This window comes from Enhydra lutris, unplaced genomic scaffold (assembly GCF_002288905.1).
Source record: "Enhydra lutris kenyoni isolate GAN:26980312 unplaced genomic scaffold, ASM228890v2 scaffoldscaffold63, whole genome shotgun sequence".
Taxonomy (NCBI): Eukaryota; Metazoa; Chordata; class Mammalia; order Carnivora; family Mustelidae; genus Enhydra; species Enhydra lutris.
In genome coordinates this window covers 4,974,667-4,998,015 of record NW_019154147.1, presented here as the reverse complement: position 1 = coordinate 4,998,015, position 23,349 = coordinate 4,974,667, and the positions used below count along the sequence as shown (strand labels likewise).

At 42.1% G+C, this 23,349-nt stretch overlaps 1 pseudogene across 1 annotated transcript; it reads left to right on the top strand.

The window, feature by feature from the left end:
• Nucleotides 1-407: 407 nt before the first annotated feature.
• Nucleotides 408-1,168, top strand: LOC111158825 (annotated as a pseudogene). Its single transcript, XR_002641381.1, has one exon. The product of XR_002641381.1 is annotated as a proline-rich nuclear receptor coactivator 1 pseudogene (transcript).
• Nucleotides 1,169-23,349: the final 22,181 nt, after the last annotated feature.

Here is a 23,349-nt window from a genome sequence, read left to right as displayed (position 1 = left end):
GTCAGTAGCTGAGGAAGCATCAAGGGCCTTGATGTTTCTCGATTCTTTCTCCCGCCCCCATCCCCTTTTCCAAATTCAGCCTAGATACGGCACTTCCACCACTGCCTTCGGGGCAAGGTGCGGGGGCTAGTAAGGAGAAGGGTGGGGGAGGTGGGGCTGAAACGGAACTTCATTGTTCGCGGGACCGGCTCTTCCCGAAAGAGCCCGTTGGCAGCGCCTGCGCAGTGCGTGCTCTTTGTGCGGGGCTGCAGCAAGCTGGTTGTTTGTGTGCGTCTCTCCGAGGCGGTGGAGGGAGAGCAGAAGGGGCGTGGCCAGTTCTGTCGCATTCTGATTGGGCTCCTGGAGGGAGGTGGGCGGGCACAGGGCGGAGCTTCTGATAACAACACTCCGCGCTGAGGCTGAAGCTGTTTGTTGCTGCGCCGCCACCGCCCGAACCATGGTCCGCGCTCCAGTCGGGCTCTCTTAGCAGCAGCAGCCGCCGCCGCCGCCGCCGCCGCCGCCGCCCTGTGATCGCTGGCTTCACTTCCTCCTTTTCTTCTTGCTGAGCCACTTTCCTCCTAGAGCTATGACCGTCGTCTCCGTCCCCCAGCGGGAGCCACTTGTCCTGGGCGGCCGCCTTGCGTCTCTGGGCTTTTCCACCCGTGGTTACTTCGGGGCCCTCCCGATGGTGACCACGGCCCCTCCGCCTTTACCCCGGATCCCGGACCCCCGGGCACTGCCCCCCACCCTTTTCCTCCCTCACTTCCTCGGGGGAGACGGTCCCTGTCTGACCCCACAGCCTCGCGCCCCTGCACCTCTGTCCAACTGTAGTCTAGCTACGGCGGGAGGCACCCCTCGGGCAGCGCCAAAGAAGCGGCGAAAGAAGAGGGTGCGGGCCAGCCCGGCGGGGCAGCTGCCCAGCCGCTTCCATCAGTACCAGCAGCACCGGCCGAGCCTCGAGGGCGGGCGGAGCCCCGCGACGGGCCCGAGCGGAACGCAGGAAGTCCCGGACCAGGCGGCCAGTTTGGCCCCAGGTCCTGCGGCCGCAACCCCAACTGAGGAAGCGAGCCCTTTCCCCGGCCAGCTGCCGCCCGCGGCGCCCGGCCAGCCCTTGTTCAGAAGAGAGGTAAGGACCGCGAGGGGGACATGGAGGCTGTTGAGTTCTGGCCCTTAGACGGGCACGGCCGGGCCCTGGAATTTGGGGCCCTGCTCTGAGGGGTCGGGAAGGGGGGGCCGGGGTGAGGGGCGGCTGTTTACTCGGGAGGGAAGTTTCCGTGACGCCCGCTCTGTTCTAGCTGGGAAGGGAGGGGGAGGGGGAGGCATGCGCTGGCGCTGTTGATTGGCTCCCGGGAGCCAGCCAATGAGAGGAGCGGCTGCGCCCCAGCAACAGCCCCAATTTAGAAGGCTGGCGCAGTTCCAGGGGGTTTCGGTGTTCGGGCGCGCGGTGGGGTGGGGGATGGAAGGGGCCCACGGGAGGCGACGTCAGCGCGCGCTACGTGCGCAGCGCTCCGGAAGAAGAAGAAGAAGAAGAAGAAGAAGAAGAAGAAGAAGAAGAAGAAGAAAATGGCCTTAACTATACAAATGGAAGAGAACAGGAAAGAAACTTTAAAACTAATAATGATGAAACTGATATTTATTGCACATCATTTATCATCTACTGGACAGTAACTGGCTCATTTACTCTCTCAAACTCTGGATAAGAAGCTATTTATTATAACTTCCATTTTACATATAAGAAAAATGAAGCAGACAGGCATCAAATAACCCTTTTAAAGTCACAGAGCTAGTAAATTCAGTTGCTGGGACTTCACTTAGATGGTCTAATATCAGGGCCTTTACCATTTATCACCTGCCTCGTAAATGATCTAAAAATTAGGCATAACCTGTTTTGTTTTCAGAGAACAGGTTTTTCATACTAATTACATTTCATTTAGGTTAATATTCCCCGAAAACACATTAACAAAACGCTGGAGGAAAGTGCATTGAATCTATGGTAGATCTGTGATTTAAATTTTGCCATGGATAAGCTAACTCTGTGCTAGAGTCAACTGAACAGCCAGCCATTGTTCTGTGCTGTGTTAAGTTAAACAAGGAGGCCTGTAGACCTGGGTGGTTCTGATGTCTTAGAGCTCTAGCAAACCAAACGCTGTGAATTCCTGAATGCTGAGAAATCAGGCCTGAGGACAGCCAATCACAAACAGCCAATAAGATTTTTCTGAATGAGGCAAAGGCTTAAGCTACAGCAAATCTCATCATTTCTTTGCTTTGTGTCTGCCTTTTCTTTTCTCTCTCTCTCTCTCTCTCTTTTTTTTTTTTTTTTTTTTTTTTTTGTCTTTCCCTAGCTTCTGCTGGCCAAGTGGTTAGGATAACCACTTCTGCTTTGGCACTGCCTGATTCCCACTCATTTTTGCTCGAATAAACTCTTAAAATTTTTTCATATGCCTCAGTTTGTCTTTTAACAGCCCTGACATTTGGGTCGTTTTGTGTAGGCACCTCTAAGGAAGTTGAAGGAAGGTGATTCAAATTGCTAGAAAGAGTATGGGAACATTGGAACTGTCAATCAATTTTTTTAGAAAACATTTTTTTAAAAGGCATAAACTACCCGTGGAACAAGATTGCATCAGCACCGCAAAGTCAAGGAGAAATCACATCCAGAGAAGGAAATGGTCAACACTGAACCTATTTTGTGTGCACAAGACGGTCCCTTTCTGTCAACCAGGAACTTTAGCTTATTTAGGGCTTTGGAACGTTGGTCTTATTTCTCCTGTTCATCATCTACCTCCTGACTTTTCAATCAGCCCTCCTCCTTAGCTGGATCCATTTCACTGCATATCACATCTCAGGAGACTGGATCACAGAAGCGATTTCAGGACTCATAACTGAGCAAAACCCTCAAGCTCAATAAATATTAGCTGGATGACTGAATCATTTCTATATGCATAATCCTTCTGGACAAGTAATTTCACCTAAAATCTCCGGGCAGGAAAGGACACAGAACTGCAGGATGTAAGAACTATTACCTACGTTAACCAAATCCGACTAGGAAAGGTAGGGGAGTTTGGCAGAGTGAAAAAGGACTTCAACTATGCCTCCATTTTGACCTCTGTACTTTCTAAGTGATTAAGTTCTTTCCAGCTCCTCTCTTAACTCAGGTGAAAGACCTCGGGGGCAAAGCAGGCTCTGATGGGAACTGAAACTATCCCCTCAAGCAGTAAGAACTGCCCTGAGGCAGTAAGATCGTGCCCTTGGCAATGGTTGCACTTACCTTCCCAGCTTCCCGGCATGCACCCACCCACCTTTGTCCCCCATTTTCCTCATGTAAACCTGGAAGTGTTTTCAGCACTTCGGAGATGGTCTCAGACACCACGTGGCTCTCTTTCCACTGTCAGCCTCGCTGAAATTAATTCCTTTTTTGTTTCATTACCACTCATTTCTCTGTCTTTGGATTTTGTCAGCAATGAGTGGCAGAACCTGGTCTGTGTGGAAGCCGCAGAACCAGGTGATCCTGCACGCCTGTGTTCTGGCTACAAGAGGAACAACATGGTTCATTAGAAACTGGTTTGCAATATACTGATGGGTCATTTCCGGACTGTCATTGGGCCACATGAGATTGGGGCTCTTTTTCTTCCTTATCTTGTCAGAATGCTAGAACTTTTCCAGGATGGAAGAAACTGCCCCTGCTCCCCTCACCATTGTTTTCCTCTCTAGATCTCTCTCTCTCTCTGTCTCTTTTTTCTAAGACCTTATTTATTTGAGAGAAACAGCACGAGTGAGGTGGAGAGGCAGGGGGAGAGAAAGAAGCAGATTCCCCACTGAGCAGGGAGCCCAACACACTGGGCTCCATCCCAGGGCCCTGAGATCATGACCTGAGTTGAAGGCACAATGACTAAGCCACCCAGGCACCCCTCTCTTTTCTCTTTTAAAAGATTTTTTAATTTTGGGGCACCTGGGTGGCTCAGTGCTTAAGCCTCTGCCTTCAGCTCAGGTCATGATCTCAGGGTCCTGGGATCGAGTCCCACATCGGGCTCTCTGCTCTGCGGGGAGCCGGCTTCCTCTCCTCTCTCTCTCTCTCTCTCTGCCTGCCTCTCTGCCCACTTGTGATTTCTCTCTGTCAAATAAATAAAATCTTAAAAAAAAAAAAAAAAAAAAGATTTTTTAATTTTAAGTAATCTGTTCACCCAATGCGGGGTCTGAACTCCCAACCCAAAATCAAGATGCCCAAGCTCCACTGACTGAGCCTGCCAGGCACCTCAGCCCTCCCTTTCTTGTATTAATGTTGTAAGTGTGTAAGGAGAGATCTCTGTGCTTTTCCCTTCTGGATGACCTATGTGGCAAAGAAGGTGGGAACCAATTCGTTCTGGAGAAGAGACCTGTCTATCCTGTTCTCTTTTCCCTCTGGTATCTCTTCTCTTCAACTTACTGTCTTCCATGTGACCAATTTGTAGTAATACCTGGTTTAGGGTTAAGGAGAAGGAAGGGTCTAAATGAGTCGTTCTTATCAGAGTTCCCTGCCTCAGGGTTTCATACTCAATAAAACAAAGTCTTTCACTCTTCTAACTTAACATGGTCCCATCCCAGGTAATGGGATCCCTATTAGAGCTGTTTCCTTTTTCTTTTCTTCCTCCAGAAGGTGTGTGGAAGGCGGTACTTAGATGACCTCATGATTTCTCACAGCCCATGTTCTTCTCTGGATTATCACCAGCTTGTACTGCAAGGTTGCTAGTTTTGTCTTGTATCTGAGCTGCCAGTCATAAGGTCTGCTTTCCTGGTTCTTCTCCTTCCCCAACTCCCACGGCGGGCACGAACTTTTCCTGCATCATATCTACCTTCTTACTAAGATGGAATGTGTCAACACCTACTTCCCAGAGGCCTATTGGCAGAATGGCTACTTAGAAACATAATTTACAGGATAGAGGAAAACACACACATACACCCACACTCACACCCTTTATCACATTATTTCCCTTTATCATGGTCTGTTGTCTGAATATCGCCTTTGGTAACCCTGTGGGAAAAGAACCTGAAATTTGGGATTACCCCAAATACTTTATAAAGTCAAGCTCTTACAGGTAATTTCTAGTGTTACTTCTACATACGGTTTTCTTTCTCATTATACTCTTTTACACTCTCCTTATATAACCCAGTAAAATGTTCGGGAATTTTCTGCTTTGCTTACTGTTGTAACCCCATCGCCTAAATACTATGTGGCACATGCCATATATATATATATATATATATATATATATATATATATATATATATATGTGTGTGTGTGTGTGTGTGTGTGTGTGTATATATCAAATATATATTTGATAAATATTTATCGAAATACTTCGATAAGTATTTGTGGAATGAGTGAAGGATTGATCACATCTGTTGTGTCAGCTGTCGGAGGCGACCTTGCTTCCCTGGCACCCTTGCCCATGGGAGCTCACATGGTGCCCAGAACACGTATCAGCTCAGAGGTGGTACATGAAGCAGTGGGGCTGGGGGAGGTCTCTCAGGAAGAGCAAGACTGAGAAGAAATGGGGGCCAAGAGTAGCCCTAAAGAAGCAGTTCTCAAACTTCTAAATCTCAACCCCTTTACAATTTAAAAAATTGTTAAGGTCTCCCAGAAGCTCTCTTTACGTGGGTTTTATCAATATTCATTATATGAAAATTGAAATAAAACTTTTAAAATATTAATTTGTTTAACATAAACCACAAAGGGGCGCCTGGGTGGCTCAGTTGGTTAAGCGACTGCCTTCAGCTTGGGTCATGATCCCAGGGTCCTGGGATCAAGCCCCGCATCAGGCTCCCTGCTCAGGGGGGAGTCTGCTTCTTCCTCTCCCTCTGCTGCTCTGCCTGCTTATGTCTCTTGCTCTCTCTATCGAATAAATAAACAAAATCTTAAAAAAAAACCATTAACCACAAAAATACATTACATGTTAACATAAATAGCATTTTCATTTAAAACATAGCTATCAGGGCACCTGGGTGTCTCAATCGGTTGAGTATCTGCCTTTGGCTCAGGTCATGATCTCAAGGTCCTGGGATCAAGCCCCACATCAGGCTCTTGGCTCAATGGAGAACCTGCTTCTCCCTCTCCCTCTGCCTGCCACTCTGACTACTTGTGCTCTCTCTCTCGCTCTCTCTGTCAAGTAAATAATAAAAAAATAAAAATAAAAATAAAACATAGCTATCGGGGCACCCAGATGGCTCAGTCAGTTAGGCATCTACCTTTGGCTCTGGTCATGATCTCCGGGTCCTTGGATGGAGCCCCGTGTGGGGCCTCTTGTTCAGGGTAAAGATGCCTCTCCCTCTCCCTCTGCCTGACACTCCCCTGCTTATGCATGTGCTCCCCCTCTCCCTCTCTGCATCAAATTTTAATTAATTAAATATTAAAAAAAAAACAAAACATAGCTATCTTTGGGGCCTCTGGCTAGCCCAGTCAGTGGGACATGCAACTCTTGATCTCCAGGTTGTAAGTTCAAGCCCAATCTTGGATGTAGAGATTACTTAAAAATGAAAAGAAAGGGCGGGGTGGGGGGCACCTCAGTGGCTCAGTTGAGCCACTGACTCTTGATTTCAGCTCAAGTCAGGATTTCAGGGATACAGGACTAAGCTCTGTGTTGGGCTCTGTGCTAAGCAGGGAGTCTGCTTAAGGGTCTCTCTCTCCTCCCCTGTCAGCCCCCCCCCCCCCCACATGCTCTCTCTCAAATAAAATAAATAAAATCTTTTAAAATAAATAATAAAAAATTTTTAAAAATTAAATATTAAAATAGAGGCACCTGGGTGGCTCAATGGGTTAAGCCTCTGCCTTTGGCTCAGTCCCCACATGGGGCTCTCTGCTCAGTAGGGAGCCTGCTTCCCCCTCTCTCTCTGCCTGCCTACTTGTGATCTCTCTCTTTCAAATAAATAAATAAAATCTTTAAAAAAAATTTTTTTAAATTAAAAAAACGGCTATCTTTACCAAAACAAAAATCACTGAGAGGAAGGGCATCTACTTTTTTGGCAAATTGCCTATGTCTGGCTTAATAGGAGGCAGCTGGATTCTCCTGTCTCTGCATTCAATCTGTCGTGATATGTTTTAGTTGAAATTCGGTCTCATACAGACATATAGTGGGGAAAAGGGAAGATCTTGGGGCCCCCAGGGGGTTCTCTGACCACATTCTGGAAACTGTTGTCCTAAAGTGAAAGTTGCTGCAGCAATACTGATGATCTGCTCTGTTACAGAGCCCCCAGCCCTCCAGGGAGGCCAGACCCTGAGAAGAGAACAGAATTCCTGTTTCTCACCCTCCCTGCCTCCCACCTCTTTGCTTAGGATTGCACAATTCTTTAATAATGTATAAAACAGCTCACAGCCTGGAGCAGGAAAGTTAGATAAGATGTAAATTCTTCGGGGAGTATGCTGGTCTTGGGTAGAAGGGAGTGTAATAGGCACCTCAGGAAGGGGATGAAGGAAAGAACTCATGCCTTTTTCAGTCAGGAGAGAAAAGAGGTTATAAAGTTAAGGCGCATTTGTGAGCAACTGTCTCAGCGCCTGGGCTGAAGAAAGGAAACAATGAAGTTCAGCCTGCTGGGCTTGTGTGGAAAGAGCTGGTGTACGTAATTACATTCCACCTCTGTATTTTCTGGGGCCTTGCTGGAGGCCCGGCTTTGTCTCCCTCAGCTGAGGATCTGAGGGAAAGATCGCAGACTACCACGTGCAGCACTAAAAGACCTCAACCCTGTAGTGTGGCCTTGCTCCCATGGTGGGAAGGCTTCAGTTCACACGTTCTGTTTCTAAACCCTTCCTCATCGGCTAATACCACCGCGACCTTCCCTGTGTATCTGGCTTATCTGCTTTACAGAAGAAATGTATAAGCTCTTCCCAAGAAGGTATAAGCTCTTTGAAAACAGGAAATGTATATTTGAGTTTTTTAGACATTCTCCACAGCAACATATATCTACCTATCTTACGGGAGTGCTCCCCAGATCATTCTAAAAAAATGTTTTCTTTAGGGGCTGCTGGGTAGCTCAGTCGTTAAGCAGCTGCCTTCAGCTCAGGTCATGATCCCAAGGTCCTGGGATCAAGCCCCTTATTGGGCTCCCTGCTCAGCGGGAAGCTCCCTTCCTCCTACTCCTGCCTGTGTTCTCTATCTCACTGTGTGTCTCTCTGTCAAATAAATAAAAATCTTTTTTAAAAAGATGTTTTATTTATATTTATTTATATTATATTTATATTTATTTATCATTTTGCTACAGAGCAGGACCTGCTTATTTATTTTAAGTCCACTAATGGTTTTAGATAGAGAAAGTTACTAGTTTATGGTCTAATAAGATTTCTCCTTATTTAGGAAAAAGTCCCAGCTAAAGGGCTTGCTTTACTACCCATTGTGTAACAGAAATCAGACTATACGTAAAAGTGTATGTTTAACATACCAGGTCTCCCACATTTCCAACCAAAGCAGCTTTGCTTTTATCTGTTTAAAGTGGAAAAGCTTCCACAGATTTTTTTTTTAACCTATATCAGGATGGCAATGCCTGAGAAGGAATATACAGCATTTCAGTGGAAAACTTGACAGACATCAGAATAACAGGACGAGTAAATTAATAGAGCCAGACAAGAGAATTTTCCCAAACAGAAAGGGAAGATTTCTATGTCTCTCTAGAAATTCACTTTACCTGTTAGCTCAGTGAATAAGTATAAACAAAGATTGGGGGTTTTGTTCTTGTGTTGTTTTTTAATATAACAGTTTTGTTAAGAAAAATTCCTATACCATAAAATTCACACTTTCAAAGTTTACAATTCAGTGGATTTTAGCATATTTATAAAATTGTGCAACCATCACCACTATCTAATTTTAAAACATTTTTTTAAAGATTTATGTATTCACTTTAGAAAGAGAGAGAGCGTGAGCAGGAGGAGGGACAGAGGGAGAGGAAGAGAGAGAACCTCAAGCAGGTTCCTTGCTGAGTGCAGAGCCCAACATAGGTCTCCATCCCAGGACTCTAAGATCATGACCTGGGCCTAAACCAAGAGGTGGCCACTTAACCAACTGAGCCACCCAGACACTCTAATTTCAAATCTTTATTTATTTTATGTTATTTTATTTTAAGATTTTATTTATTATTTGACAGAGAGAGATCACAAGTAGACAGAGAGGCAGGCAGAGAGAGAGAGAGGGAAACAGGCTCCCTGCTGAGCAGAGAGCCCGATACAGGACTCAATCCCAGGACCCTGAGATCATGACCTGAGCCGAAGGCAGGGGCTTAACCCACTGAGCCACCCAGGCGCCCCAGACACCCTAATTTCAAACTAATATTTTTAGGGCACCTGTGTGGCGCAGTTGGTTTGTTATGGAACCTGGACTGGATCCTAGCTAAAGAACCAAGTGGCACTCGCAGACGTTGGAAGATTGGAGGTTTATTTACTGACTGCAGGCTCAGAGGAATCTCCCAAGGTCTGAACCCTGAGCACAAACAAAGAGGGTAGGTTATACTCTCTTACTTCCTATTTGTGCCACGCTTGCGGCCTCCGGGGGCGGGGCAGGAGGGGAAAACCAAAATGGCCCTGGGGGCGGGGACTGGGATTTCCCGGCTGGATTGGTCAACTGCCTTAGAACACAGACTTCCCTTCTCAGGTTAAGTGGCTGCCTTCAGTTTGGGTCATGATCCCAGGGTCCTGGAATGGAGTCCCACCTCGAGCTCCCTACTCAGTGGGGAGCCTGCTTCTCCCTCTGCCCCTCACCCTACTCATGCTTGCGCTCACTCATGTGCTCTCTCTGAAATAAATAAAATCTTTTTTAAAAAATAAATAAAATAAAATAATATTTAATTAAAAGAAGCATTTTGTTTTGTTTCCAAAAGAACCCCCTAGCCATTAGCAGTCCCTCCCTGTTCCTTCTTCCCCACCCCTTAGCAGCTGCTAATCTACTTTCTGTCTCTGGATTTGCCTTTTCTGGACATTTCATATAAAAGGAATATTATACTATGTGGTCTTTTGTGGCTGGCTTCTTTCACTGAGCATGTTTTCAAAGTCTGTCCATGTTGTAGTGTGTATCAGTGCTTCATTCTTTTTTTTTCTTTAAGATTTTATTTATCTATTTGGCAGAGAGAGTGAGAGCACCAACAGGGAGAGCAGTAGAAGCAAAGGAAGAAGCGGACTCACCACCGAGCAGGGAGCCTTATGCAGGGCTCCATCCCAGGACCCTGGGATCATGACTGGAGCCAAAGACAGATGCTACAATCTGAGCTCCCCAGGCGCCACAGTACTTCATTCCTTTTTATGGCTGAACACTATTCCATTGTATGGATATATCACTACTTGGTAGTCCATTCTTAATTTACAGACATTTGGATTGTTTTCACTTTGGGGCTATTATAAATAATGCTGCTATTTGAGGTACAAGTTTGTGGTGTGTGTGTGTGTGTGTGTGTGTGTGTGTGTGTGTGCAAATATATATTTTGTTTCAATTCTCTTGGCTATATACTTAAGAGTGAAATTGCTGGTTTATAAATAACCATGTTAACATTTTGAGGAATTGACAAGCTTGTTTTCCAAAGTGGCTGCACCATTTGACATTCCTACCAACAATATATGAGAACTCTAATTTCTCCATATCCACACCAACATCTGTCATTTTTTTTTTTTATTGTAGCAAGCCTAGTGGATGTAAAGTGGTTCTCATTACGGTTTTTTATTTGCATTTTACTAATAATTAATGATGTGGAGCATCTTTTCATGAACACATGGCCAGTTATATATCTTCTTTGGAGAAATGTCCATTAGGATAATTTGCCCATTTTTAAGTTGGGTTATTTGTTATTTATTATTGAGTTGTAATAGTTCTTCATATATTCTGGATACAAGTATCTTATCAGGTATATGATTAGCAAATAATTTCTCCCATTCTGTGCATTAGGTTTCATCCTTAACTCTAAACTTTGAGCAAATTACTTCACTTTCCTCGTTTGGAAAGTAAGTGGATTCAAAAGACTCACTTTTTTCTTTTTTAATTTCTAAAATTTTTATTTATTTATTTGATAGAGAAAGAAAGCACAAGTAGGCAGAGTGGCAGGCAGAGGGAGAGGGAGAAGCAGGCTCCCCGCTGAGCAGAGAGCCAGATGTGGGGCTCAATCCCAGGACACTGGGATCATGACCTGAGCACAAAGCAGAAGCCCAACTGACTGAGCCACTCAGGTGCTCCAAAAGATTCACTTTTTTTTTTTTTTTTAAGATTTTATTTATTTATTTGACAGAGAGAGACACATCACCAGTAGGCAGAGGCAGGCAGAGAGTGGGTGGGAAGCAGTCTCCCCGCTGAGCAGATAGAGCGGGGCTCTATCACAGGACCCTGAGGTCATGACCTGAGCTGAAGGCAGAGGCTTAACCCACTGAGCCATCCAGGCACCCCAGGATTCACTTTTGAATTAAGATGCATTTCACTGGGAGCAGGAGCCGGTGCCCCAGAAGTATAAGACACCAAGGGATTCCATGTGACTCTTCTTCTGAAATGCCAGCATTATTCAAAACTTTGGGGCAAGCAGAATCTTAAAAGTCCGGAAGAAAGAAAAACCGTATTCCTGAGTAAATGGAAATTTTGACACTTTTGGGAACCTGGTGGCAACAGTATTACAGTTGTGTCAAAGTAATCAGGGTGAGTGGACTTTAGATAAATTATGCCTGACCATTGCAAGCAATGAGCAGAGCATGTGACTTCACAGCATGCTTTCAGAGCTATCTTTTTGGAAAAATAAGCGTATTTTGTGGCTTTTAACTTTTGATCACTTAAAGATCATTAACTCACACAAATCAGCTCATTTTCCTGCTGCCATTATTTTATTTTCTTTACTTTTATTTCTATTTTATTTACTAGGTTGTTTTTATTTATTTACTTGTCAGAGAGAGAGAGAGAGAACAAGCAGGGGGAGCAGCAGGCAGAGGGAGAAGTAGGTTCCCCACTGAGCAAGGAGCCCAATATGGGACTCTACCCAGGGACCCTGGGATCATGACTTGAGCCAAGGGCAGACTGAGCCACCCAGGCATCCTACTAGGCTATGTTTAGTGCTACTTCCCACCATAGTCAGTTTCCTAAAAATATAAAATATCAAAGATTCTTCATTTTCTTGGTTAGTCATTTTTTTATTTACCTGTTTAGAGTGTAATAATTCTGAAAAACTACACTTCCCACACCAAACATGGATAGGTGTCCAAAAACAGGTACTTTAAAATATAATCTCAAAACACTTTAAAAAAAAAAAAAGGCAAAATAATAAGGGAAAAAGAGAATAACCTGAAATCACGGAAAGTTGAAACAGACATGTCATTGATTGTCTCTGGGGCACCCCAAGATGAATTTGAGAGGACAGAAGATAGCAAATAGCACTCTGCAGCTGTAACCACTAAACCATTGGGAAGGAGCACAGGATAGTCTTAGCTGCTTATTTAAAATATGGGCTCTAGGGACGCCTTAGTGGCTCAGTCGATTAAGCGGCTGCCTTTAGCTCAGGTCATGATCCCAGCTTCCTGGGATCGAGTCCCGCTCTAGCTCCCTGCTCGTGGGGATCCTGCTTCTCCCTCTCCCTCTGCTTGCTGCTCCCTCAGCTTGTGCTCTGTCTCTCTCTGTCAAATAAGTAAATAAAAATCTTAAAAAAAAAAAGGACCTTTTAAAAAATAAAATAAAATATGAGTTCTAGTCTGTAGTGAATGTGCACAAACTATAACCTTGTGTTTTTCTGTTTGAGAATACCTCGACCAAAAAATGGGAGGAGATTTAGCTTCTGCAGCCATATTTAAAAACCACTAATGATAGGGTGTCTGGCTCGGTGGGTAGAGCACACAACTATTGATCTTTGGGTTGTGAACTCGAGCCCCACACTGGCATAGAGCTCACTAAACAAAACAAAACAAAAACGCCAAAAAACAATAACATATGTCTAATATGGTCCTAGCATATATATAAATATATAAAGAACACTTACAACTCAACAACAAAAGATAAACAGCCTAACCAAAAACTGGACAAAGGCCTTAAACAGACATTTATCCAAAGAAGATATACATGTGACTAGTAAGCATATGTAAAGACACTCAACATTGATAGTCATTGGGGAAATGTAAATCAAAACCATGAGATATTGGGGTGCCTGGCTGGCTCAGTCCGTAGAACATGTGACTCTTGATCTCAGGGTCATGCGTTTGCCCCCAACTTAGGGTGCAGAGATTACTAAAAATAAGTAAATAATCCTAAAAACAAACCATGAGATACCACTTCATACCCACTAGGATGGCTATAATCACAAAAACAAACAAACAAAAAACAACCAGAAAGCAAGTGTTGGTGAGGATGAAGTGTTGTTGAGGTTGAAGAGAAATTGAAAGACTCGCCATTACTGGTGGGAATGTAGAATAATGCACTCACTCTGAAAAAGTTTGGTGGTTTTCCAGTAAACGTCTGATCACTCTATGACTCAGCAATCCCACTCCAAGGTATATACCCAGAAGAACAAAAACTTGTGCACAAATGTCCATAGCAGTACAATTCACAATAACCAAAAGGTGGAAATGATCCAAATGCCCACTGATTAATGGATGGACCAACAAGAGTGGTATATCCATACAATGGAATAGTATTTGTCCATAAAAAGGAATGAAGTACTGATACACACTATGACATGACTGAACTTTAAAAACATGCTCACTAAAAGAAATCAGCCACTAAACGCCACATATCATACACTTACCTTTAAATACAATGTCCAGAAAAGGAGAGTTCATAGAGACAGAAGGCAGTTCAGTGGTTACCAGGAGTTATGGAAGGGGGGAGATGGAGAGCAACTACTTAATGGATAAGGGGCTTTTCTTTCAGAATAATAAAAATGTTCTGGAACTAGGTAATGATAATGGTTGCACAAGATTGTGAAATTACTGTTACCGAATTGTGTGCTTCAACTTGGTTAACATGGCCAGTTTTATGTTGTGTATATTTTACCACACTTTGAAAAAATAATTTAGGGGCAAGTAAGGGAATACATAAATAAAAATAATAAATAGTACAAACTTCCAATGCAAACTTTTTCAATGCAAACTAATTTCTTGAAACTTAACAGAAAATCCATAGCAGAGAGCTATTTAATCGAAAGCACAAACAAGCAAGTTACAAATTGCTTGAAGCTCCCCTCACAACTGATTGGGGCAAGAGTGGATACCAAATACAAGCCGGGTCACTCAGAGCCTTTTCTTGGGAATTTAGAAGAGAGACTCCCATAGTTGACTTGGTCATGGGACAGGAGAGAAGCTGCACCTTAAGTGTTCCTAGTTTGTGTTGGTGTCCCACACCTCATGTCTCCACTCACGCTTGGTTAGTTTCCCATGGATTCCTTGAGCTCGGCATTCTTACAATAAGTCCCTTTTTAAAAAATAAATAAATAGATGGATGGATAGGTAGATAGATAGATAAATCCCATTTTGCTTGAGTTACTTTGTATGGTTTCTATTCTTTGAAACCAAACACCTAATCCCCATACATAAAATATTTAGGTTTTTAGGTGTTTTAGGACATTTAGGCAATGTAATATTACCAATGGTATTAGGGTCCTATTGCTGCTATAACAAATTACCATGAATTTAGTGGCTTACTACAACAAAAATTTATTTTCTCACAGTTCTGGGGGGCCAGAAGTTCAAACAGCAGGGTCATGACTCCCTTGGAAAGCTCTCAGAATATCAGTTCCTGTCTCTTCCAACTTCTGGTGTTTCCAGGTCTTCCTTGTCTTGTGGCTGGCTCATAATCTCTGCTTCTGTGGTCATATTGCTGCCTCCTCTTCTGCGTGTCTCTCATACTGGATGTGGGGCTCAATCCCAGGACCCTGAAAACATGACCTGAGCTGAAGGCAGAGGCTTAACCAACTGAGCCACTCAGGCGTCCCAGCCTTTCAGCTTTCAGTGTCTGCCCCTCTGTTTCTATCTACTCCAAAGTACTCCAAAGTACACTCACCTATAGGTGCTGTCCCTACTCACTGAGCTTCTGGGGTTCCCACAGCACAGATTGGGAATTCTAAGTTGTTCAGCAGGGTCCTAGTGCCCCTCTTAGTATGACCTCAGTCTAATTTTATTACTTCTCTGGATTATTTTCTGTTTCCTACCCACGCCTTCCTTGCACACACATGCCTTTATGCCTTCACTTTAACTTTAAAATCCTACCAGTTCCCTCTGTCCCCAGGAAACCTCTTTCAACCCTCTTACCTGGTATTTAGTGTTAACCTTCATATAAAATAAAACGCTAATAGTGTTATATTTAGTTTTTGGCTTAAGATATAAACTGATGGGGCTGCCTGGGTGGCTCAGTGAGTTAAAGCCTCTGCCTTTGGCTCAGGTCATGATCTCAGGGTCCTGGGATCGAGTCCCGCATCGGGCTCTCTGCTAGGCAGGGAGCCTGCTTCCTCCTCTCTCTTTCTCTACTTGTGATCTCTCTCTCTGTCAAATAAATAAAATCTCTAAAAAAAAAAAAAAGAAAAGAAAAAAGATATAAACCAATGACTTTCTACAATGAAGATGAGATTTCAGCTGTTTATTACCCGGATCCCACCTATATATACACATACATATGTTATATTATATTATATTATATTATATTATATATTATATATATATACTCTCCTTCCCCATCCTCCTAAATTAGTTATATCCTAAGTTTAGATTCTGTTGATATTTGGTGGTTTGCATGTGAGCAGTTGTACTATGAATATATTCTTTCTTGTACTTTTGTTCTTCATTGGCATTAATAATTGCCTTGCTCTTTCCTTGACTTCATTTTCTTTGCTTCATTTTCCATTTACCCAGCATTTATTCATCCCCGAGCTCTCTGCCAGAAGCACCTCTCGTCTCAATTCTTTCAAACATATTGATGATTCTAGATTTTTGTTTTCTTTTTTTTTTTTTTTAAGATTTTATTTATTTATTTGACAGACAGAGATCACAAGTAGGCAGAGAGGCAAGCAGAGAGAGAGGAGGAAGCAGGCTCCCTGCGGGCTCGATCCCAGGACCCTGAGATCATGACCTGAGCCGAAGGCAGAGGCTTTAACCCACTGAGCCACCCAGGCGCCCCTAGATTTTTGTTTTCTTTCTTGAAAATCCTCCCCTCCTCCCCAGAGTCCTCTGTCCTACCGCAGTCTGGGCTGCCTTCTCCTTAGGCTACTTGTGCAGTTGCCACCCTGAGCTCACTTCTCGCCCTAATCCTGGAAATTCCCTTCGCTCCTCTCTTGCTCAGGAGGAGTTTCCTGGATCCCATGTCTTATCCTTTCTTGATTTACTCTCTTTAATGAAATGACTCTTCTAGTAGCTTCCTGGGAAAACTGCGCATGCAGTAAATTTCTTGACCCATTACCATATTTGAAAGATATTTTTTCTACCCTTATATTTGATTGATAGTTCAGGCTGCTAGAACGAAGCACCACAGACTGGATGGCTTATTAACAGCAGAAATCTATTTCTAACAGTTATTTGTTACTATTTATTTCTTCCTGGAGGGTGAACTCCAACACCAGGGTGCCAGCCTGCTTGGGTTCTGACGAGAACTCTCTTCGGAGCTGCAGATTTCAGACTTCTCATTGTATCTTCACATGGCAAAGAGCGGAGAGAGGATGCAAACTCTCTCATTAACTATTCAAAGGGCACTTATCCCATTTATGAGGGCTCCATTCTCATGGCCTAACTGCCTCCCAAAGCCCCCATCTCCTGATACTGTCTCCTTAGGAGGCTGGGGTTCAACACATGCATTTTGGAGGGACATACACATTCCGTGCGTAACAGGAGAAGGCAGATTCTAAGTTGGCATTCATTTATCCTTGATTTTGAAAGTTATTGTTCTATTCTCTTCTAGCTTCAGGCTGGTATTTCAGATACTATTCCAATTCTGATGCTTTGTATATGACCTATTTCTCCCATGAAAAGATTTTAATAATCAAGCCTTTAAAAAAATTATTATTATTACCTTATTACCTTTCTTGGTGTAGGCCAATTTGCATCCATTCTGTTGAGCGCTCAGTGGGCCGTTTCAATCTGCAGATTCATGTTCTTCAGTTCTAGGAAACTTGTATGGTTTCTTTTTAAACTTCCTCCCCTCCACACTCTGTTTTCCTTTCTCAAATTCTTGAGAATGTGCATCTCCTGGACAGATCCTCTAATTCTCTTTTCTTTCCTATTTTTCAAACTCTTCATCTTTAAATTTTACTTTTTGGGAGATTGACTTAAAGTTTCCTTTTATTTTTTTCAACTGGAATTTGTATTTCTGCCATGATATTTTTCATTTTCAAGAGCTCTTTTTCTCCAACTGTCTCCTTTTTATACTATCTTGTTTGTGTTGCATAGATGTACTATACTCCTAACACTCCGGTGCTACTAGTTAAGGGAGCTTTTTAGTCCTGTTTGTTTTCCTTTTATTCCTGTTTGTTTGCTTTCTTTGGGTCCTTAAAAATCTGGTGATCCTTGCCTGACTGCTTACATTTTAGGGTATTGTGATAAGAGGTTGATTGTAAGCTCTGTGTTTATGGCATACATTATTGGCAATTGGCCATCCCTATGGCATGATCTGGCTGGGCTAGATCTTAAAGATCCTCTGATGGGGCGCCTGGGTAGGTCAGTTGGTTTTAAGCGTCTGCCTTTGGCTCAGAGGTCATGATCCTGGGCTCCCTGCTCAGCCGGGAGCCTGCTTCCCCCTCTCTCTCTCTGCCTGCCTCTCTGCCTATTTGTAATCTCTGTCTGTCAAATAAATAAATAAAATCTTAAAAAAAAAAAAAAAGAAAAGAAAAGATCCTCTGATGTTAGCATTTAACCTAATCACATGTATACACATTTGTTACACATAGGCAGAATAACTCAAATTTGCTAACTTACTAATTAGGTCACAAAATGACCCTGTTCTCTACTCTGAAACTCAAAAAGCTGGTGACATAATTTTAGGTATAGCATTGATAGGAATGAGTCATTTTTCTGGCTGTGAGTCATAATCAATATCTCGGAGAAAACTTGGCAAAATATCAGTATCACAGCCTCATTCTGAGCAGCTCGGTGAAGTTGGTTGTACTTGGTCTTCAGCTCTGCAACCCAAACATTGTTTTGGTCTCTCTCTGTACATCCAGGAATTTCAAAAAATGCTATGACTCAAGGAATGTTAGTTTTATCTTAGTGTACAAATTTTAAATTTTCAAGGATAAAATAAAGACACGGTTAAGATAATTTAGGCAATGTTGATTTTATTGTTTTGTACAAATCTTTTTTTTTAAATATTTTATTTGTTTATTTGACAGAGAGCTAGAGAGAGAGCACAAGGAAGCAGAGCGGCAGGGAGAGAGGGAAAGAGAGAAGCAGGCTGTCTGCTGAGCAGGGAGCCCAATGCGGGGCTCGATCCCAGGACCCAGGAATCATGACCCGAGCCAAAGGCAGCCGCTTAACCAACTGAGCCACCCAGGTGCCCCTGTTTTGTACAAATCTTAAATCCTTCCGGATGTTATAAGGATATGGAAATGTTCTTTCTCAGGAAGAATTAACAGGACATCATTGGCCAAAGCTCATTTTTCTTTTTATGTTCTGAGGTTACAAACTACAGAAAGAAAAAAAACAAAACAAAACAAAACCCTTTATAGTCTCCCTTAGGCTTGAAAATCACAAGCATTTCTCTAAAACAAATACTCATTTTGTAACCTTTAACATCACATAGTTGAAAGAGCCCTAGCGTCTGAAATTCTACTCTATCACATCACCCTAAGTTCAAGTATTATAAAAATTGAGGCACTGGAGCATTTTGTAAAAATGAAATATGCTGTTTTCCTCATGGACTTTTAGCTGCTTAGAAGGACTAGATTGAATGGATCACTCTGGGACCTGAAAAAATAAAGAAGATTTAATAGAATATGTTTTAATTCATTCTCTTCTTATGTATCTTAAATTTCTTGGAAGTAGTTTTCCTATCTTCTGGAAATATCAAATGAAATAGTCAAAGATAACCACACTGATTAAACAAATGGATTTTCATGTTTTTGCACAGAACCAGAGTAAGAACACTTTTCCTATCAGGGCTTCATAGGCAAATAAAAAACAACTTAATTACTTTGGGGTTCTTTTGTTTTTGAGAGACAAAACAAAATTTTAATTCCCTTGGCTTTAAAGTGAAGAACATAAAAAATAAAACCTTACTAAAAAAAAAAAAAAAAAGGAAAGAAAAGAAAAAAGAACACCTTATTAAGTCACAGCAATTGTAATTTCTCCCGAAATTGCTCCCTCCGGATTTTCATGTTCCTATCAAGGCTATGATTTCTCTTCAAATCAGTCAGGTTTGAAGTTGGAAGCAGCCCACACACAGCCTGGTCTCTCTGCTGGACCCAAATTGTCAGTCACCAAGTCTCGGGCCTTTCTCTCCATGTCCACCTTTCCATTTCCTCAGACTATGTTAGCCAGAGGCCTCAGGTGCCTCACAGCTGTCATTGCCATTTGTCTCACTGCCTCCCATCTATTTTTAGAGGAGTTTTCAGCGTATTTGCCTAAAGAGTCAGGGAAGTAAAGGAGTGAAATGAGCTGACTGAGCACAGGCCTTATTTGAAAGGACAGCTTTCATTCAGCTCCAGTTAATTGTTGCTTCCCTGGGGATGATGGAACAGTATTCCTAGAAATCCAGTTTTCTAAGAACAGTCAGAGATCCCCAGAGTTTCCATAGGTTCTCTCACTTCCCTTGGATTCCTGGGAATTGGAGGTCCAAGAAGAGAGGTATTTTGGACCTGGAAGGTAGATTATGAAATGTACTGGGCTGGCTAAACTACTCAATGCCTGTCATGTCAACAGTCCCTCACGTGGCCCTAAGTGGTTCCTTATTCATAGATGCCTCATCATCCTGCTTCATCATCCTAGCCAACAGCCACCAAGAGGAGGTCTAGTAAGAGAGTTAAGAAAGTTCTGTTGAACCCAGATGATGGTAATGAATCATCCAATCTGGACCAATCCAAACTGGACCAATCGGTTTTTCTCTCTTTGGAATTTGAACTCTAGATGAAAAGTCAGTTAATTGGTAGTGATAGTGGAAGTGGAAATACACAAAAAGCGCAAACAGAAAGACTAGTTGAGTCATGGGAATGCCAGAACATTTAGAATAAGGATTGACATCTGCTAAGGACTGACAAAATAACCTAGTAACTAAGGTTGCAAGGGATCCTGAATAAATTTTGAGTTTCCAGACTTTATTCCAAGTCAGTTAGGCACTATACTGTTATTTCTCTGTCTCCCATGAGTTCTGGGTATGAAGGTTTCCACTGGATCCTATGAGGCCTGGTATGTGTCTTGATTTCCTTATGTCTGTCTATGTGTGCACACCCTTAAAACAAATACGCCATTACTTTAGGAATCTGAGTGAATTCTTGTAATGAAAAAAACCTAACAATGTATATAATGCTTTCTTTAAAGGGGGGAGGTTACTTTACTCAAACCTTGGTAAATTATAAAATGCTTGTCCTAATCGTTTCTTTTTCTGTGGTCCTCTGCCCTTCTCCAATTTTTGTGATGTAGAAATCATTCTGGAATACTTATAAGAACACTACTTAACTAAAAATACATCAATAAGTCAATAAAAATGTGCCAATACTCCACAGAATGCATTCTGTCACACACACAAAACTGGCATTAAGTTTTTGATGACTTGATCAAGAGTAGTTGCAAGTAGGGATGGGTCTGGATGGCCCAAGTTTTGCAAGGAGCTTAAATGGTGAGAAAGACAATAACTCTCCAGAGTTACAAAACACTCTGGAGCAGGAATTATGCTTCAGTTCCATTCTTTGAATATTTAAGGCAGGGGAGATAAATCAGAGTGATAATGAGAACAGTAGGGAAAAAATTAAAAGATAAAAAGGGAAGAAAGACATAAGAGACAAAGTAGTAGGATGTAAGATATCAAGGTTAATGAAGTGATTATACAATCGATACCTGAGAACACATAAGGATTATACACAAGGGCACAATTGCAGTTTGGCTGAGGGGTTAAAATTTTAAGATTATGTTGGGGAAAAAACCCTATATATATATATATATATATATATATATATATATATAATATATATTTTTTTTTTACAATGGAATAGATGTTTTCAGTGATTTCATAGTGTTAGAATTAGAGTTTTAAAAAAAGTCAATGTAGACTCATGACTTTGAAATGTCTTCCAATTTTGTCCATAAAATGGCCTAGGAAGCATATTATTCTAATCCCAATCTATACTCACACAAAAACAATCTCATATTCATCCCAGATGCCCAGAATTTTCCACTAATATTTTTCTTCATTGAAAGGAATTTCAAGTTTTTGGGGTTTTTTGTATGTTTTTAGTTTTTTTTTTTTATTGTGTGATGTTAGTCACCATACAATACATCATTAATTTTTGATGTAGTATTCCAAGGGAACTAAGGTTCTTTATAAAAGGGTTAGAGAAAGAGGAAGATAATCTGAACATTTTGTGTATATAAAGCAAGGATGTTTTTAAAAATGTTTGGGAGAAGTGCTGAAGAGACAATAGAACCATCTTTAAAGGACTTTTACTGACCAAGATTTAAAGATTTAATTTAAAAAGGAGAATGATTATAGATGATTGAGACTGTGTTAATCTGTGAAAGTCCATAATGCTTCTCCAAAGGAAACAGTTTTAAAATTTAGTCATAGGTAGTTTGGCTATAAAAGATAGTGTAATCTGACTGGCTCAGTTGGTGGAGGGGGTGAGTCTTGATCTCAGGGTTGTGAGTTTGAGCCCCAGACTGGATGCAGAGATTTCTTAAAAAAAAAAAAAAAAAAACTTAAAAAAATAGATAGTACCTGTGATAATATAGATATGTTAATTTTTCAGAAGTTGAATAAATACAGAGTTATATGTATGGGTTTATATGTATGGGTTTTTTTTTTTTTAAGATTTTATTTATTTATTTGACAGACAGAGATCACAAGTAGGCAGAGAGGCAGGCAGAGAGAGAGAAAGGGAAGCAGGCTCCCTGCCAAGCAGAGAGCCCGATGCCATGCGAGGCTCTATCCCAGGACCCTGGGATCATGACCTAAGCCGAAGGCAGAGGCTCCAACCCACTGAGCCATCCAGGCACCACTGTATGGGTTTTTTTAAAAATCTAAAGCATATATTAGTTTATAAAGCATTGGCATACCTTCTTTCTAATTCAACAATAGGGAAGAATGAATAGAAGAAACTGGAGATCAGCCAAGCAGTCCTGGAAAAAAAATATAAACTATATCAAGAACAGAAAGAACTGCTCCACATCATTTGTCACTTGTAACAACTAGGTAGAAAGGCGACCCAACATTTAATCAGAACTGGGGTAGCAAAATGACCAAGTAAAAGGTGAATTCCATAGTGGTTTTCACGACGATAATTTGCCAAATTCCTGAAGATAGCTAATTGCGTAGACTCCCTCCCTGACTCATGAAAGGTGAAAACTTTCAATGATCCTATTAATTTTAAGGAATTAATGAGACAGAATCAGTTTGCAAAAAATGAACAATCTAGCTCATTATGTAATGATAAGAATCTGGATTCTGGGGCACCTGGGTGGCTCAGTCGTTGAAGCCTCTGTCTTCAGCTCAGGTCATGATCCCAGGGTCCCGGGATCAAGCCCCACATTGAATACCTGCTCAGGGGAGAGCCTGCTTCTCCCTCTCCCTCTGCCTGCTGCTCTGCCTACCTGTGCTATCTCTTTCAAATAAATAAATAAAATCTTAAAAAAAAAAAGAACTTGGATTCTGTAAAACGGCCAAATGAAACTTAAAAAATACATCATTTCGGGGCTGCCTGGGTGGCTCAGTGGGTTAAGCCTCTGCCTTTAGCTCAGGTCATGATCTCAGGGTCCTGGAATCGAGTCCCACATCGGGCTCTCTGCCAGGCAGGGAGCCTGCTTCCTCCTCTCTCTCTCTCTCTCTCTACTTGTGATCTCTCTGTCAAATAAATAAAATCTTTAAAATAAAAAAAAAATACATCATTTCAAGGGAAGCACTTCATCCTATGAATGGCAAGGATTTAAAAAGTTTTATCAGGGTGGGGGACAGGTTAGCCCAGTGATAGATATTAAGGAGGGCACGTACTGCATGGAGCACTGGGTGTTACATGCAAATGATCAATCATGGAACAGTAAAGCAAAAACTAATGATGTACTGTATGGTGACTAACATAAAAAAATAAAAAAATTAAAAATAAAAAGTTTTTATCAATGTATGAAAGGAGATACAACCAAGCCTATGACCCAACTAAGATTAAATTGGTTGAAACCCCATCTGGTCAAAATAACATGCTCTTTCTTTTGGTTTTATATCTAGGATGAAGGAGAATCAAATCTCTATAATATTATTGTACCCCAGGGCTGCCACTGGTCCTTTGACA